General features: G+C 50.5%; 1 long non-coding RNA gene across 1 annotated transcript; it reads left to right on the forward strand.

The window, feature by feature from the left end:
* Nucleotides 1-1,548: 1,548 nt before the first annotated feature.
* LOC128351468 (uncharacterized) lies at nucleotides 1,549-2,610 on the forward strand. Its single transcript, XR_008319792.1, has 2 exons — nucleotides 1,549-1,679; nucleotides 2,266-2,610. It is a non-coding gene; the product is annotated as an uncharacterized LOC128351468 (long non-coding RNA).
* The last annotated feature ends 16,931 nt before the right edge of the window (nucleotides 2,611-19,541 follow it).

Here is a 19,541-nt window from a genome sequence, read left to right on the forward strand (position 1 = left end):
GGGAAAAGTGGAGCATTCCACTTGGCTGAGGGGGGAAAGAATGTGAGCCAGAACAGTATTGTGGGGAAGGATGGAAGAGAGTCAAGGCAATATTAGAGAATAATATTGGAGTGGGAAGTTGGAGAGTTGGAGTGGGAAGAGCCAGTGCAAGAGAGGTGCTGGGAGTGTGGGCAAAAGAGGCTGGGAAATATTTCTAGAAAAGAGAGCCAGAGGAGATGGGGGGAGGGGCAAGATGGAAGAACTTAAGTGAGGTGGGGCAAAAGGCTGGTTGGGATAGGAATGGTAGAAAGGGCTGGCTTCCCCCTTTCATTCCTTCCTCCTCTCCCACCCAGAACATTTCAGGGATATTTATCTTATCAGCAGGGGCATTCCTTTCAAGAGGCATGATGAGGCAGTTATTTCAGATGGCAAATTATTGGGACACTATCAGACTGGCAAGATGGCCCTCTGTTGCTGCCATTGTATCAGCTGTTCAGGAGCAATCTGACCCTTGTGAGCTATGCAAGGAGTGCTTCCTTTCTAGAAACACAAGAGGCAGCTGCTGGCATCCTCCCCTCCTTTCCATCACCTGTGCCACTTTCAAAGTGTGCAAGGGTTGGTTTTGAAAGGGGACTGCCACCCCACCCCAATCATGGGGCAGGACAGCATTTGGCATCTCACCTCTGGTGTTATGATATCTTGGTTCACCCCTTCTTATTAGATAGATAGAGAGCTGGATTGCATGAGAAGTTCAACTTCTCATCATGCAATTATGGATGTGAGGGCACCATTCCACTTTGCCTAATCTCAGTGTATGTGGCGGGGGGGTGTGTGTCCATCCACACCACACATGATTTAAATACTAATTTAATGTGTGTGTGTGTGTGTGTGTGTGTATAAAATCAACCAATGATGGGGAGGTTTGGATGAGTCTCCCTCTCTCTCTCTCTCATGATTATGAAAAGCACACATATGTACTTGGAAGGGAAGCAGGATATGTGTTTTTATCATGTGGTGGGTGAATGCCAGATAGATAGACAGACAGGAGCATTGGGACCAATCTGTATGAAAAAGAGCAGGCATGATTATTGGTGGTTGGGGTCACTGAGGACTGAGAGGAGATTTAGCTCCTAATCCAGTGGTGTCTCAGAGTCTTTGGGGGAAAGAAAATCCTAGCCTAGGTTTTGGTGTAGGTTGGTGCTTGCTTAATAAGCATTGGTGGCTGCAAGCGAACAGTCACACCCTACCTCGCTAGGTTGGTGAGGGCTGAAGGAAACAGGCTGGCAGTTTCTGAACATGGCCAGCTACAGGGTAATGTTATTGCTTTTAGTTCTGCTAATTCTGGCTGATATCCAGACTAATGTTGCTCACCCCGAAAGATGTTTCATGTGTGTAACAAGGAAGAAGCAGTTCTTGCCATTCTCCACTGAGTAGATCCGCTATCCGGGTTAGGTAGGACACAAAGAGAGCCATTCTACCTTTTTCTTTGGATCGTCTGTGGCACCGGTGCATTTTGAACTGTTTCCAGGCTGCTTTATCAAAGGGTTCTGTGGAAAGCAGGGTCAGGGAGAGAAGAATTGCTGCAGTATTGAGGAATGCCTCTCCACAGCTCATGCAATGCATTGTGGGATACTGGAGGGCCCAGCTCAAGGTTTTCTTCTCTCGCAGAGTGCATGGCAGCCCAATTGTATGGTAGTCAGGTAAGTAAACCTAACCAGGGGCTTGGGTGGTCCGAGAGACATAGGTTGTCTCTCAGACAAGCACGCCTCCCCTCCCGCCCACCCCCATATGGTCATGAGAACGGGTTCACTGCCTGCATGTGCACCTGCATTTTCCTGTCTGCTTCACTTGTATATATTTGTACTTCAACAATGCAATACAATTCTCATGTTTTCTCCCTAGAAGGGAACTGACTCAGCAAAAATCTGTCCCTGAAACTTGCTATCATTTAGGAGATGTGGCGAACTCTGTCAGCAGTTTATTTCAGTCTTAAAATGATGTTGAAGTAAGCCTTTTGAGGACTAATTAAGTTAGAACTGTGCTTGTGCAAAATGTCTCAGATTACACAGAGGTATGCTGGGACAGAAAAACCAAAGTTACCTTAATCTATTTTGAGCGCTAATTGGAACTCAGAGGTTTCTTGTAAGCCAGAAATGTCCTCCCCTGTGATTTTTGTTTTTGAAATTCAGAAATATTTAGGGACTTTCTGTATGACTCAAAAGCTGCAAATCTTACTTGATATTCTCACACACACTTACACACTTGCTTGCTATTATTTTCTTCCAGGTATGTATAGAAAGCATGGAATCAGACTGAAATGCATGGAATTCCTGGATGAATGGTATCTGATGGATTCCTGCATGCATGGAATCAGGCTGAAAATCTTGCAGATACTGCATTATTGTTTTAAAGATTTTTTTTTCCTAATGGACCAACACAGCTACCAGCTTTTGATTTCTAAATTATAATATCTGCTCCCTCTCTGAATTGTGGCAGACATTTAGAAGCAATGCTTATTCCATTAGGCTCATCAGTGCTAATTCTCTGCAATAATATGAAAGAAATGTAGAAAATTAGCATCTTTGGTTGTTGTCTCTTTGTGGTGCAGTAATAAAATTCCACTTCCCCCTATTATCCTAGTTCTACAAGGGTTATTTTTTTTTAATGATGTGCTTGGAAATCTACACATCTGGTTTTTGGAATGTAAATAAAGAAGAGCTTCCCTTTAGCAACAAAGACTGTTTCAAGGCCTTCCTATTGTTACTGTGCTTGTGACAGAAGCATACTGACACTTAGGGGCTTGCTAATAATGTGTTTCCGTTAGCTATAGGAAAAGCCAACTTGGCAGGAATTACCACCTTTTATGCCTTCCCATCTTGCTGTAAGTAGTGTTTTAAAAGCTGTGAACATGCAGATTTCTAATGGCTAGCTAAACTAGTGAAGTTGTTTTCTGAGTTCAATCAATAGTTCCTGTCACTGCTAAGTACTCTTTAACTAGGGAGCCAGTGAGCTGCTAGCTGTTGGACATATTCTACTGAAGAGTCATGGTTTCTTATTCACATTTCTCAGACTGAGCCTGTTAGGTGTCAAGGTACCTAGAAGTTGAGGTATCAGCAGATTGCCACTTGTTCATTTGGATCTACATGTCATCAATGGGCAGTGTTGCCCTTGCAAATTCAGAAATGCAGGGGCTCTCCATGACAGCCCCCCTGGTCATGCCCACCTCAACAGCCAGAGAAGCCAAGCAGTGCCGGCGCTCTGTCCCTGAGTCCCCCCTCCACTCAGGGCCGCCGAGAGCTGGTTCGGGCCCCAATGAAAAAAGATTTTGGGCCTCCCCAGCAAAGGCGGAGCGGCTAAAAAATATTTACATGGGATTTGTATTGATGTGCAAAAACAAACAAACATGCCCTGCATGGTATACAAATGAAACATGGAATAGGAAAAGAAAACATTTATTCTTAAAGAACATATTTTAAAAATTTAAATCAAAATCACATATAATGTATCAAATTATTATAATTCACATTGCAGTAAATACTCACAAAATGCAACCTTGCAAATTGCAACTTTTTGCAAATTGCAACACTCGTATATTGCAACATATTTAAAATTAATTACTCGCTATTCATCTCGTACTGCACGGGAGATGGCAATGGTAAACCCCTCCTGTATTCTACCAAAGAAAACCACATGGCTCTGTGGTCGCCAGGAGTCGACACTAACTTGAGGGCATAACTTTACTTTACTTTACTCGCAAAATGCAACTGCTTTTTGTTTTTCACTAAAATGTTACATTTTTACTTTTAAAAATAATTTTAAATAATTTTTATTTCATTATCCTGAAATAGGCAAAACAAGGAGAGGAGAGAGAGCAGGCCAATGTGCCAAGTGGGCACCCTCCACCTCTTTTTTCCCTCAGGGGCTGACTGACTCACCTAGCTGATTGAGGTTTTTTTTAAAAAGTTTTCTCCACTCCTCCCCCTGCCCCCCTCTTAACTTTACTTATAAAGCAAGCACTTAAAGAAGAAAAAGAAGTAGTAAAATAAATGTTCCCTCCAGCGCCTCCGCCTCTGCTCCTTCCCTGCTTTCTCTGTTGCTCCTTCGCGCCTTGCCTTTCTCTTGTATGATGCAGGCGCAGGCAGGCGGGGGAGAGACTTGGGCTCAGCAGTACCCCCGGGATTATTTATTTATTTATTTATTTTATACATTTCTATACCGCCCCAAACCAAAATCTCAGGGCAGTTCACAATCCTAAATCAATACAAAAGCAAAAAACATGAAAATCAATTAAAACTCCAAAAAGCTGTCTAAAAACAAAAACAATTTACAATATTTAAAATTACAAAAGCTAAAAGGCCTGGTTAAAAAGCGGGAAGTGCATTCCAAAAAGCGGGAAGTGTATTCCATGTCAGCGGGAAACACATTCCAAATTAATAATAATAATAATAATAATAATAATAATAATAATAATAATAATAATAATGTATTCAATATCTATATCCCCCTTCCAAACATGGCTCAGGGTGGTTTACACAGAGAAATAACAAATAAGATGGATCCCTGTCCCCAAAGGGCTCACAATCTAAAAAGAAGACAGAAACCAGCAACAGTCACTGGAGGTACTGTGCTGGGGGTGGATAGGGCCAGTTACTCTCCCCCTGCTCAATAAAGAGAATCACCACTTTTAAAAGGTGCCTCTTTGCCAAGTTAGCAGGGGTCTAGCAATCAAGTTAGCAATCATGATGATTGATGAAGATGATGGACAGCGATTAGGTGGGAGGGGTGAGCCTGCCACCGCCACCCCCCCCCCCACTGTAAGCTGTGCTCACTCGGCAGCACAGCATCGGTGGCGGCCTGGCCTGGCAAGAGGCAGCTGCAGTAAGTCTCCCTCAATTTGGGGTGTAGGGGTGCGCCCAAGCAGTGAGTACAAAGCAGGAACATATGCATACCCTGGACCCCCTTCCAGACCACCAGTCCCTGATAATTTGTACCGGCTTCCCCCCACCCTCTCATCAGCCCTGCATCCACTACACCCCTGTCAAAGGGGCATGCTGTGACTGGCCCCAAGACAAGATCCATCTGGTTAGGTTTTGTCTATGGCTGAGAGTGGATTGGTCTGTCTGTATCCCTGATGTAACTTTGAGCTACAGGAAGCTTTTCAGATGAGGCTTCTGATGCCCTTTCACTCCTCCAGAATGGAGGGGGTGGTGGTGTTTACATATCAGCTAGATTTACCCCGAAGTCCCTGCGAGTTATCAGGGAACAGTTCACACACAATTCGGGTTTTTCACTGTGCATTAGATTGTAACCCGACTTATATCCAGGATACAAAAATCTACTATTTGTGTCAGGTTTTTTGGACAACTTTGAATTTGCAGTAAAGCCTCCCAGTAAACCTGTGGTAAAACCTGCTGTGCATAAAAGCCTCAGGTCAGAAGCTGCCACTTTCTGATCTGCAGTTACATGACTCTGGAAATGTTACCTCATGTAACTCTGTGGTATAATTCTCAAATGTTTTGGCTTGCTAATACAGGAGACTCATGATTATCACAGGTTCTCTGTTCATGGTTTCATCTATTTGCAGTTGACCTATATATAAAACTGGTTTCCATTATTGCGGGGGTGAATTTTGCTCATTTGCTGTTCCTGTGCTTGCAGGCTTGGAGGCATTTTTGGAGGCACCTCCTCTTTCTCCCTGGATGCCCCCTTCCTCCACTTCCTAGAAGTGTAGCACTGAGATTGCTGGCTATACAGGGACTAGCCATTGGAGCAAACAGATACAGATTTACATGAGCTGGCCAGCAGGTGGTGCTGTGAAAATTGCACAAAGCCCATGCTTAGCATGTGGCCAGGCTGTCAAATCATGCTACAGGGTGCATGGGAATCTATGAAAACTAAGCACTTGGCTGTGAGCAAGACTGCATGAGAAGCTAGTGTGGAAGCTTGAAAAGCCCACACTAAACTGCCATCTGGAAAAGCCTTTAGTTTGCATGTGAGCCCCTCAACTAAAACCAAAGTAGCAAAGCTGAAACCAGCAAAGGCAGGAGCAGTCAGCACATGAACCAAGGAGAAAAATCCCCCCATTCAGGGGGCTCCAAATGCCCACTGAAACTATGTAGCTTTTGCCTAGCACTGGAAGTAGGGGTGTGCATTCTGGTTCTTTCTGAACCTGATTCAAATAGAATTGGCCTGGTTTGACTGGTTCAGACTTGAACGGAACTGGACCCCGCAAAAGGGGTGCTGGTCTGGGTTCAAGCAGAACCAGAACCGATTCTAACCTGTTTGGAGGTTCGAGGGCATGCTTGCAAAGGAGAATCCAGTGAGGATCCCTTCCACAAGCAAGGGGGTAATCCTACCTACCTAAAAAGCACAGTGACCAGGATCCCTTTCACAAGCAAGGGGGTAATCCTACCTCCCTAAAAAGCACAGCCAGAGGCGTAACTATAGGGGGGCAGGGGGGGCACGTGCCCCGGGCGCCATCTTTTCTGGTCACGTGGGGGGCGCCGCCATGACAAAAATATATTTTTTTAATTTTTTGTTACTTTTTTGTTAATACAAATGTTTCCTGCTCAGTGCAGCAACGCTGCAGCAGTCAAGGGAGCGCGTCGGTGCCCCCTCCCCCACGAGCGGTCCCTTCCGCGCCACCCGTCCCCCCCCCCCATTGCTTTGCTGGCACCTGGCGGCCAGTCAGTGGCCTGGCTTGGCGGCGGCGGTGGGCGCTTGTGAGGAAAAACCTAAGTATAATGTAGTATGTTGGGGGGCGGGGGGCACGGGGGGCGCCATTTCAGTGCTTGCCCCGGGCGCCGTTTTCCCTAGTTACACCTCTGAGCACAGCGACCAGAACTGGACCATGCTGGAGCACTGGGCCAAGTCAAGGGAGGAGGAGCTGTGCCATTGCCACACCCTTGGGTTACAGGTGGCCTCTCACCTGCCCCATTAGGATTTTTTTTTTTAGGTAGGCAGGGTTCCACCACCACCACCCTTCTTGCAAAGGGGGAATCCTCACTGGATTCCCCTTTACCAGCATGCCCCCTTGATCCTGTTGGGAATTCTCTCTGGTAAGAGAAACCCTTTTTCATTATAACAGAGTGCACAGAGGCACAACACAGCAGAATTTGGTTAGGCATGAGCGTATGCTGAGAGTAAAATAACTTGGAGCCAGTTCATAGTTTCAAATCAATATAAGGAGTATTTATTATATTCTAGATAGTAAAGTGAAGAGATAGGGTCTCTAATCTAGCTAGCTAGCTGGATGTAGATGGATTCTGCATCTCTGCACACATGGTGCAGGGAGAAAGGAGCTTGCATGTTGCAAGGGAGAGGTAGGGAAGAGAAGAGAAGGAAGAGGAAGTGAGTGGCTGGATGGAAGTCCCTAAGAACAACAATCTACATATCCAGTGATAGTCTCAGAGCAGTAGAGAAGGGATGACCAATGTCTTGACCCTCTAGCCCACTAGTCTGACTTACTAGTCTGTCCTCCTATGTCATTGAGACAAGAGACAGCGTATAGTCCTTCACTTCCAACAGATCCACCAAACCAGATCCAAACACTCAGTTCCAAACATCAGTTTGCAGGGGCGAAGCAAGGGGAGAGGGGGCCCGTGTTCATTCCTCTCTCTGGTGGCCCCCCAGAGTGAGGGAGATAATGAAGAAAATAGAGAGGGATGGAGCTGGAGGACCCTCAGGATCTGGGGGGGCCCTCAGGATCTGGGGGCCCTTGTTCTTTGAACCCTTTCGCTTAATTATAGCTACGCCCCTGCCGGTTTGACATTCAGGCTGAACTGTGGGCCAGTTTCACTTAAACTGGTTCACAATCAGGCAGTCCTTAGTGATGTGCGGTTCGGTCCGGATCCGGACCGGTTCGTCCCGAACCGGTCCGGATCCGGCGGTTCGATCCCGGACCGAATCGGGCCCTTCTGGGACCGATCCGGACCGAATCCGAGTCGGTTCGGCTCCGAACCGGCTCGGGTTTCCCAAACCGGTTCGGGAGTTCAATTGAGTCTCTGGAGTCAGTGGAGTGTCCCTTTAAAGTTTGAAGTGTGTCCTCCATTTTGTGGCTCATTCCTGAAACTTTTGCTCCTAGCATCCATTTTGTGATGCTATTTTCAGGCATTGTATTGGCTGCGCTATTGATCCTTTGATTGGCCAGAATGAGTCCTTTGGTCTGGTAGGCTGCTTGGCTGTTGCACTGTTGAGAGCTGGCACCCTGTTGGCCGTGGGGGGAGTGCAAAGGTGGGGGCTCCCAAAGGAGGGAATTTCAAACCTATATAAACCCAAGCCTCTTCTCTGGAAACTTCTCTTGGCTGCAGTTGTGGGATCATCTCTGAGACCTTGCTTGCTCTTTTGCTGCTGGTGTCTGCTGTGAGTCCCTGCTGACTGTGTGTCACATTAGTGTGTGTCTGTCTCTCTGCTCTCTCTGTGTGTTGTTGTGTGCCACCTTGTCCATCTGCCCTCTGTCTGTCTCTGTCCAAACCTCTTTAATACTTTCCCCTCAACTTTTTCCAACTTTTCCTGTTGTGTTTTCTGTTCTCTTCACCCTTTCTCTCTCAACCCTTCTCCCAAAGTTTTGGCTTTCCCTCCTCCCCCCCCCCACCCCCATCTTCTGCATTGCTTTCCTGTTTTTGTGCCTTGCCTGACTTTTGTTCCACTTTTTGAGTTTCATTCAATTATTGCTTCTGTGTAAATTTATATATTTGCTGATTTTGGTTTTTAATTAATAACTTCTGCTATTGTTATTGCTGGCTGCCTGTCTGAGTTGTGTTTCTGAGGATTTAGTTTATATTATTGCTGCAATTTGATTCCTTGTGTTCTGATTTTGATTGTTAATTTGTTCCCCTCTGGCCCTGCTCCTAGCTTCCCCCCTCCCTCCCTCCCACCCAGATAAGATTGTTTCCCTCCTGTGCTGCTGCCTGTTGAGCCTTGCATTCTTTGGATTTCTTTGTGGAATTAGGTTCTGGTTTTGGTTTTGCTCCCTGTGTGTGTCCCACCCACTCCCCCAGTCCCTCCCCGTGGTAGTTGTTACCCCCCCCCCCCGCCCTGAGACTTTCTGGCTGCCCTTTGGTTTCCTTTTTTTAACTTTGTGTATAGATTGTTTTGATTCAAATTTGATTGTTCCCCTGTGTGGTCCTGCTCCTAGCTTACCCCCTCCCTCCCCTCCAGAAACCCACTCCCCCCACTGCCACCTCCTCCTCCTCCACTCCTGCCCTGCCTGCCCCCTCCCACCCAGACTGAGTGTTGTTCCCCATCCTCCCTGGTGCTGCTGCTGCTGCCTGTTGAGTCCTGTCTTAGTTACTTTGGTTTTTTGTGTGAAATCAATTAGCTTCTTTTGGTTCTGGTTTTGCTGTGTGTGTGTCCCATTCCTCCCTGCTGGTTGTTGTTGGTTCCTCTCCCCCCCCCCAGACTTTCTGCCCATTGTTCCCAGGTGTTTTTTTTTTTTTGGACTTTTTTTCATATTGTTTGGTTTGCTTTGATTGATTCATTGATTGTTCCCCTCTCTGTGTGGCCCTCTGCTCCCAGCTTCCCCCCTCCCTCCCCTCCAGAAACCCACTCCCCCCACTGCCACCTCCTCCTCCTCCACTCCTGCCCTGCCTGCCCCCTCCCACCCAGATTCATCCCCCTTGACGCATACTAATCCCCCCAAAACACACCCTGCCCTCTGGTCTCTCCCCCTCTTGCCCCCGACTCCCTGCTACATACCCCAGACCCCCTGAAACACACTCGACCCCCCAAACACCCTCTGTTGGTCTCTCCCCCTCTTGCCCCCCTGACTCCCCGCTACATACCCCAGACCCCCTGAAACACACTCCACCTCCCAAACACCCTCTGGTCTCTCCCCCTCTTGCCCCCCGACTCCCCGCTACATACCCCAGACCCCCTGAAACACACTCCACCCCCCAAACACCCTCTGTTGGTCTCTCCCCCTCTTGCCCCCCGACTCCCCGCTACATACCCCAGACCCCCTGAAACACACTCCACCTCCCAAACACCCTCTGTTGGTCTCTCCCCCTCTTGCCCCCCGACTCCCCGCTACATACCCCAGACCCCCTGAAACACACTCCACCCCCCAAACACCCTCTGTTGGTCTCTCCCCCTCTTGGGACCGTCACCGCTGCTGCTGCTGTCCTCCCACACCCGAATCCCCCTCCCTGCTGCTACATTACAGCTCCTCCTCTCTTCTTCCCCTCTCTCTCTCTTTCTCTCTCCTCATCCCTTCACTTCTTCTTCCTCCCACAGCTGCAGCCACACAGTATCCTACCTCCAACCTCACCTGGAGGTCCCCGCCATCGGTTATTTTTCTTTTGAAAGTTGTTTTATTTCATTTGTCTCTGCTTGGGGGTGAGTTGAGCAACAACACATAAATAGTGTGGTCTCCTCACTTCTGCCCCTCCATCGTTGAACTACCCCGGTTGCCTGTGCCTCGTGCGGCCGCCCTGTTGTGTCCCAGCCCAGGGGGTTGGCTGTTGGCGGCGCATCCGTGACCAGCAGTGAGCGGCAGGAGAAGGACCGGAAGAAGAGGGGTTAGTGCGTGTGCAATTGTGCACCTTTTGTTGCCCCCTTTCTCTCCCTAGCTGGCGGTTTTAAATAGGGACACCCCTATCTTGAAATGCATTTGGGTGTGGGGAGGAGGGAGAGGAGATGTACCGTTGTAACTTGTGTCTTCATGCCCAATAAAGAAATTGCTGCTGCTGTGTGTTGCGTTGCATTGCATGCGTCTTGCAGGTGGTTTTTGAACAGGTGCCTTCTTCCAGAGTGTTTCCTTGCCTCTGGGGCAGTCTGAGTGGGGTCAGGGGATCGGATGCTGCCACTACATGCTGGGCCAATGCCATGCCAGAGTGCTTCCTTGCCTCTGGGGCAGTCTGAGTGGGGTCAGGGGATCGGATGCTGCCACTACATGCTGGGCCAATGCCATGCCAGAGTGCTTCCTTGCCTCTGGGGCAGTCTGAGTGGGGTCAGGGGATCGGATGCTGCCACTACATGCTGGGCCAATGCCATGCCAGAGTGCTTCCTTGCCTCTGGGGCAGTCTGAGTGGGGTCAGGGGATCGGATGCTGCCACTACATGCTGGGCCAATACACACATATGATGATGATGTTCAATCCATGATGCTGCCATCAAGTGTTTGCTGCTGCTTGCTTGCCATGGCATTGGGCGGGCAGAGTCACAGAGTGGGTGGGTTCAACCTCTGTTTAGGTGTGACTGGGTTCTGGTTTTGGTTGTGTGCAATTTAGAGTCACTAAATAGGCTGCATTGAGTTTGATGCTCCCCCCACAGGAGCATTACTTGAGAACCACCCCCCAGAACCCACACTTTGTGTTCCAGTTCACTAAATAAGGCTTTCCTCCTTTGATCTGCAGGTTCCCAAGCATTGACTGCGTCCCTCCCCCACCCCCGGTAGGTGCTGTGCCCTCCCCCCATCCACTCTCCCCCCCAAAAAAGTTAAAAACTTGCCACCCACACCACAACTACTCCACCCAACTGCCCGTGCCACCCACACCAGGGGTCCACCCTTTAACCCCCTATTTTTTTAAAAAACCCTCCCAGACCCATCTCCCCAATTGGCTTGGTTGACTCCCGAGTCCCAAATTCTAAAAGGACACCCTCCCCCTCACTTCAATTGGCTTCCCCCCCATCAAAAAGTCTTCCTTTCCCCCCAATTGGCTTCCTTTTTTAAAAACAAACTCCCCCCCCCGCCGTCTCCAAATCAGCTGCCTTTTTTTTGGCCCCTAAGCCCCTCCAAATTATTTTTTTGACCCTGTCTCTGGCCTTCCTCCTAAAGTCTCCCTCCTTCTGACCTAGCAGCATGTCTGAGCGCCGTGTGGCGGGCAGGGCTCGCTCAAGGCTGGCAGGCAGAGGTGGGAGAGGCCAGGTGTGGGGTGCGCCTGCGGCAAGGGGAGGGAGAGGACGCGGGGAGCCTGAGGACACCCCAGTTCTCCCCATTGTAGAATTCTTTGCTCCGGCCCCATCTTTGGTGCGCAGGATTCAGTTCCCCACGCCTGCTGCCGCCAATCGCGGCAGAGGCACCGTTAGGGCTGTGGCGGGTCCCTCCTCGCCGGCGGCACCAGGTGCTGCTGAGCTACCGCCAGTTGTTGAGGTGGAGGAGACTGTGGAGTTGGAAGAGCAGGTAGAGGGCGGTGAGGACCGTGCGGCTGGCAGCGATGCAGCCAGGTTCTCCCTCCCTCTGGGGCCCCTTCCCCCTATCCTTTCGCCGCTCAGTGGGGCCCCCCCTCGTGAAGCCCGACACTCTGGTGGGGAGCGGTCTGGCGAGGTGGTGGAGGAGAGGCCTGCCTCTCCGATGCCAGTTCAGCCGGGCCCTTCCTCCGCTGTGGAGGGCGGAAGGGGCGGGTTGGGTGGCAGCAGTGGGCAGGCAGCGGCGGCCGCCCCCCCCCAGGACTGCAGCCACCCTGCGAGAAACGGCCTAGGACGGCGCCCAGGGCGCAGGAGGCCAAGGGCAGTGGTGCATGGGTGCATTTTGAGGTCCCTCAAGATGACCCATTCCACGCCCGCTGTGTCCACTGCAGGATGCTTGTCAGCCATGGAAGGGACCCTGCGCACCTGGGTACGACGCCTATGTGGAGACACATAGAGCGTCACCACCCAGGTCTCAGGGGACAGGCTGGCAGTGCTAGTGCGCCTTGTGCATCTGCCACTAGGGCGGGCAGCGGCACTGTGCCAGCCAGCAGGCAGGCTACACTGCCCGTCCAGCGGTGGACACAGTCCTCGGGCAGCCAGCGTATTGTTCGCGTGGACCATCATCACCTCACCCGCCTCATAGGGGAGATGATTTCCACCGATGACCAGCCGTTTCAGGTGGTCGAGAACAACGGCTTCCGCCGGATTCTCCAATACCTGGCTCCCGAATACGTCATCCCCTCAAGGACCACGTTCAGCCGGAACGTGGTCCCCTCCCTGTACCGCCGGTGCAGGGAACTCGTGTCGGCCGAGCTGCGTGCAGCTCCGGGCGGGACAAGCGTGCATTTCACGACTGACCTTTGGACCAGTGTCAGTGGGATGCACGCTTCTTTCCTGGCCCTCACTGCCCACTGGTGGGGCCCGGAGAGTGAGGGGACCTCCGCGGGCGATGCTTCCGGGTCCGGCGCGGCTCCCGCTGCACTACGGCACAGGTGGGCCGTCCTGCACATGGAGACGATGGACACGAGGCACACCGCGGAGGAGGTGGCGGCCGTACTCGACCGCCAGATAGAGGAGTGGATTGGCGGGTGTCCACACCTCTCCCGCGGCTTCATTGTCACCGACAATGGAGCCAACGTTACCGCCGCTGTCGAGACAGTCATGGACTGTGTGAACATACGGTGTATGGCACACACGCTCCATCTGACCGTCAGGGACGCCCTTGGCCTTAAGGAGCTGAAGGCGTCCCAGGAGAAGGGGGCCCGCCCCATCCCAGTTGCTGTTGCTGCCACGGCCACGCTTGTGGATAAGTCTCGCAAGCTGGCCGCCCACTTCCACCGCAGCGAGAAGTCCAGGAGACTGCTTCGCCAGAAGCAGGATGACCTTGGCCTTCCTCGCCATCTCATCCCTACGGATGTGGAGACGCGGTGGAACTCCACCTTCCTCCTGTTCCAGCGCCTGTTGGAGCAGGAGAGAGCCCTTGTCGCCCTGGCGAGGGATGAGTCCTTGGATGTCTGCGACTTCTCGAACGCAGAGTGGAAGCAGATGTCCGAGGCGGTGTCGGCACTCGAGCCCTTCCAGCTTGCCACGAAGGGCTTGTGTGGCGACACCACTCCCTTGAGCCAGGCGCTGCCCACAGCTGTTGGTCTCGAGAAGCTGATGGGTGGACTCCATATCTCTCTGACCACGCCAGAGGGTCGTGCTCTGGCTGGGAGGCTGAGGTCTGGGGTTGACAAGCGGCTCGTTGATGTGCTGGGAGACAGGGAGGAGTATGTCCTCGCTTGTCTCTGTCACCCAGCCCTCAAGGGCAATGCCGTGAGTGCCGACGACTTGCCCAGGTGGAAGGGCATCCTGGTCGAGAAGGTTAGGGAGGAGGAGGCCGCTAGGGCCCGCAGAGACCAGGGTGTTGGTAGTGGTGCGGGGGCAGCCCTCGCGGCCCAACCCGCACCCAGCAGCAGCATGGGCGGCCAGCCGGCGTCAGCTTCCCCTTCCCCTCCCTCTTCCCAGTCCAGCAGCGCGGCATCCCAGGCGGCACCATCGCAGCAGCCATTTGCTACCGACTCGAGATCCGCCCAGTGGTTTCAGCGGTTCTGCTATGGCGCCATGCCTGGTATGCGGGAGGCTCGACCTGCCAGGCCCCCCTCCAGTCCTGAGCAATGCGTTGCGCAGTACTTGGAGGAGCCTGTGGAGGGAGACGGCGTGGACTGCGCACAGTTCTGGGCGAGCCGCCGCCAAGTCTGGCCGGACCTGGCGGTGGTGGCTGTGCGCCTCCTCTCCTGCCCCCCAACCAGTGTCCAGAGCGAGCGGGTGTTTTCATGTGCCGGGGACGTGGTGACACCCTCTCGCTCCCACTTGGACCCTGGTCTGGTGGAGCAGCTGGTCTTCCTTAAGGTGAACCTCCCCCTGTTGGGCTACCCCAAGCTGGAGTTTGAGCCGGGCGAGTGATTACCGTGGGTTGCCCCATGGTTGGTCACCTGCCTGGCTCGACCTCTGTGCTTATCCCTACCCTCCCCCCTTCCACCTCTAGCTGAGCTGACGTGACAGATGCTGAGCCGTGCCAGCCAGTCGCAGCGTGTAGTGTGCCCACACAGAGATGCAGTTGTAGTAGTAGTTGTAGTGCTGCGACTGGCCAGATGTTTACAATGCCCACGCCCACCTAAAAAGAAACCCAATGCTGACCAGCACAGGCCCTTTATCTATCCACCTGTCAGCATTTGGGGACCTGGCGTGGGCACGGCACACCCCCCCCCAAAGTAGAACAGCCCACAGAGTACTAGACTTAGCGGCAGCGGCGGGTATACGTTCTAAAATGCAGTGTAGATATGTAAATACTGTATGTAAATAAACATGTAAATAAATTTTTCTTTTAAAACCCCATGTTAAAATCAAGCCTCAAAATTATGCAAAAGAAAGAAAAAAAGGTGACAAAGGGAGAACAAATGATGAATGCCAAATGAATTGATTTTATTGAAAATGTTACCAGAAATCATGTGTGGGGGGCTTGGTTTACATGGAGAAAATGATTGGGTGATTTTTTGAAATGAAACGAATGAATTATTATCATCTTATGTTCATCTTGATTGTGGTCACTGTTGATGTTGGCTGATGGCAAAAAACCCCAAACCATCAGAATAGCAATGAACTGGCTGCCAACACAACATATTGATTGATAACTGTGCAGGGGGGGAATTGGGTCTGTGTGTGTGTGTGTGGTGCAGGCTCAGTCTGTCTCTTCCTGTTGTGTGTCTGTCTGTCTGTCTGTCTGTGTGAATGGATGCCTAGCACTGTCTCTGTGTGTGGATGCTTTCTGTGTGTAGTGTGGTGTGTGTCTGTCTACATGTTTTTTTTTCCTCCCCCCCAACTCCCTCCCCCCCATGCCTCCTTCCATCCTTCCCCTCTCATCCTCTCCCCTTCCTCTTCACCACCTTCCATCCTCCCTCCCTTCCAGCCCACCACCGCCTCACCTGCCCCTAACCCCGGTCTGGCAGATGATGAGAGTCTGGTCTCTCCCACCGAAGCACACACGTGAGCATGTGTGTGCACAAATATGTGGCTGACCAACTCTGAGCCGGACCCTCCCCCCTTCAATCCCCTCTACATCCCTCTCCCCCTCCCCTTTCCTCCCCCCTGCCTCCCTGCCTCCCTCCCTCCCCCCTCCTAGCTAGCAGCGCACACATACACACACAAAACACCTGTGGTGGCAAACACCACCAGCACACATGCACTCACACTGGTGCCACCACCACCTCTGCCTTGGGCCTCTGTGTCCTTGAGCAGATATGTGGTGGTGGACCAGAGAAGCATTTCTTTCCAGCAAGGCAAAAGGCATGCACTCACTGCACACACACACACACACACACACACACACACACACACGAAGAGGTGAAAAGACGAGAAGAGGCAACTTCTAGAACCAGCAGCAGCAGGTGAGTGTCGTGTAATTGTGTTGCTTCCCAAGGCCACTGCCCATGCTCAATGCTCAGTCTGCTGAAACTAAAGAACTAGCTACAATCATCCTTCCTCACACGCAGCTCAGCTGCACAGCACACTGACTAACTAGACACTACAGCTGGTGGTAGAAAAAACAGAAGTCTAGATTCTAGAAGATGTCCTGGTGGATTTTAAACTTTCAAATCTGTGCTAGGATTGCCTTGCCTCCTCCTCCTCCTGCTGCCTGTAATTGTGCCCTCTCCCCTTGCAGTTGCGCCGTTGTGATGGGTTGGTGATGTGCGTGCGCCGTCTACTTAGCTCTCTCCTCCTCATGTTGGCTGGGCTTGCCAGGCACTGGCTGGCAGCAGCTGTTGGCTGTGTGCTAGGCTCAGGCTGTGGCGCGCGTGACTGGACTGGGAATGTTATTGTAGCGGCAACACTGGTTGTGGTGGTAGCAGTAGTAGCTGTTGTTGTTGCTGGGCTGGTGGCTGCTGGCCTGTGCTGACTCTGCGCACTTGGTCTGGTCTGGTCTGGTCATTTGGATGCAGATGTAGGGTGTGTGTGCATCATCCATGCGGAACATCAGAGCAGAGCAGAGCAGGTTGGCTGGCTTCTGTCTGTCGGGCCTAGTCAGTGGCAGGCACTGAGTGAGGCGGTGGTTTCTTTGGGCATCACGTCACCCATCATGCAGAGCGGCAGGTCTGCTGCTCTGCTGCTCCGCCTCCTGCTTCTTCTCTGTGTGTGCTGCTCTTGTGCTTAGTGTGCTGCTCCGCTGCTGCTGCTGTGCTGGCAGGCAGCACAGCAGTGGCCTTTTTGTTAGATCAGAGAGTGGGTGTTGTCTCTCTGAGTGTCCTCCTCTTACTTGCTTGGATAGGAGTGGTGGTAGTAGGTAGGCATTAAGATGGACTGACTAGGTGTTACGTGTTAGGGCGCCCAGAGAGAGGGGCCAAAAAGATGGGGTGGCAATTGTTGGGTTGCTCCTAGTATTATTGGTGAATTTCTGAAGAAAAATTTTTTTTCCATTGGCTAGAATGGGGGTTCGGGGCTGCCCCAGACCCGCCTCTGTGGGGTGGCAGCACCGCCAAAGTGGGTCTGGGGCCATGGCAAAAATGCCCTCAGTCCCTCCCAGCAATCCCCGTAGAGATAGGAGTGATGGTTCTGTTGTTTTTCTGAGGTGTTCTGAGTGAGTGTGGATTCTGTGATAGCAAATGAGAGTGGATTCATGGTGTCTCATTGGAAATCTCATAAGCTATCATAGAATCTACACTCAGAATACCTCAGAAAAACAACAGAACCATCACTCCTATCTCTACGGGGATTGCTGGGAGGGACTGAGGGCATTTTTGCCATGGCCCCGGACCCACTTTGGCGGTGCTGCCACCCCACAGAGGCGGGTCTGGGGCAGCCCCAAACCCCCTTTCTAGCCAATGGGAAAAATTTTTCTTCAGAAATTCACCAATAATACTAGGAGCCACCAATTGCCTTGGGATTTTTGGGGTGGAGGACACCCATGGGTGGCTACCACCCACCCCAGCTTTTTTGCCCCTAAGGGCTCCACATTGTGAGTTATGGGCAAAAATTTATTTTTTGAAAAAAATTGTAAAAAATCAGAGGAAGGTCCAATCGACTTGAAATTTGGGTGGCAGGTAGAACACAATGTCCCCTTCAAAACCAGCCACTTTTTGTGATCCGAACCAGTTCGGTTCAGATCCGAACCGGTTCGAAACCGAACCGGACCGGGGGGGTGGTCTGGCAAAACCAAAACGAACCACCCCGGTCCGGTCCGTACCCGTTTTGGACCCGAACCGAACCGGGAGAACCGGTTTTATGCACATCCCTAGCAGTCCTGTTCAAGTTTGGCTTGAACTCAAACCGAACCACCGAAATTGGTTTGTGCATACCCCTAACTAAAGGTTGCAGTGAATGCTGGAGCAATCTTCCCCTAAAGGAGGTTTCCAAAGTTTCTGTTATATTTTGTGTGTGCGGGGAGTGTTACTTTCCCCTCTTTTTTGAAAAACAACAACCCACAACACTTTTTTACATCTTATACTTGAAATTTAAGTTTAGTTAGTTTATTTTAATGCTTCTTCAGTGCAATATAACATTTTCCAACTCATCTTTATTGTAGACAATTGCTTTTCTGTGTCCTGTCATTTGTCGTTTTTACTGACTGCCAAATCTTTGAAGTCTGAAAACACTGTCTGGCTGGAGAGAAGAACTAGCATGGCATACCACAATACACTGGGGGGAAAGATAAAATCCGTGGATTGTTTTCTTTTCAGAAAGCACCTGTACTTAAATGATTACTGATTTATATCAAGAGGAGTAACTAACCCAAAAAGACTAAATACGAACCTGAAAATATTGGTTTTCTTCACACTGCTATAAAAGGGGAAAAAATCAATGCACTAGTTACACGAAGAACTGTACATAAATGCTTGGATCCATGTCCTCTCTTATATTTGACAACATCTTTATAGACATTATTTTGTGAAGCAATCAATCTCCATATGTGATAACAACTATTTGCTCTCATTAGAGAGCCTGAGGCTATGTATTTTCCTATTGGTTATCTATCTCCCCCCACCCCTTTCACATAAACTCCCAGCCAAGAATCAAAACAGCCATCTTATCTTGGATGATTTTCTTCCAATGTGTGTTTTACTGGGTAGCAACAGTTTTCATAGGAAAAGAACATTTTGGATTTAGAAAGCTGAGCCTCCAGTATCATGGGCTTCTCCTGGAATGCTCTCTAGTGTTTGATCTCTAATCTCATGTGGATTAATGGCCAGCAACCTTCCAATTCTGCGACCAGGAACTAAATGATTAATTACTTGTCTCCTGCCATTGGCTCAACTGTTGTGTAACGGATGCTCAGTTAGCTGACCAGAAGCGATGGTGTGCAAAAACTGACAACTCGCACTGCCTCCTTTTTTAGTCAGAAATTGCTGCATGCCCCACATGGATGGCCACTCTTTTGCACTGCCCGGCCTGCACACAAGGCAGCTTATAAGTGGGACAATACATAAATAAACTGATACCAGTTCAGGTTCCAGTTACAAAGATCTATGTGTAATATTAGCTTGGTACAGGCATTTATTGTCACCATAAGTGGTGCAGCAGGGAAATGTTTGACTAATAAGCAGAAGGCTGCCAGTTCGAATCCCCACTGGTATGTTTCCCAAACTATGGAAAACACCTATATCGGGCAGCAGCAATATAGGAAGATGCTGAAAGACATCGTCTCATATGGTGCGGGAGGAGGCAATGGTAAACTCCTCCTGTATTTTACCAAAGAAAACCACAGGGCTCTGTGGGCGCCAGGAGTTGAAATTGACTTGATGGCACACATTACCTTTACAGGCATTTATTGCTATGTTAAGTTTCAAGTAATGGAAACAATTTTGTATTGAGCCAATTTCAGTTGGTTTGGAAGTATGCATGCCTTGGACTTAGACAAAAGTCTTCTACTACAGAGTCCTAAGCAATGAGGGTAAACTCAAA

This window comes from Hemicordylus capensis, chromosome 1, assembly GCF_027244095.1.
Source record: "Hemicordylus capensis ecotype Gifberg chromosome 1, rHemCap1.1.pri, whole genome shotgun sequence".
In the NCBI taxonomy this organism is placed as follows: Eukaryota; Metazoa; Chordata; class Lepidosauria; order Squamata; family Cordylidae; genus Hemicordylus; species Hemicordylus capensis.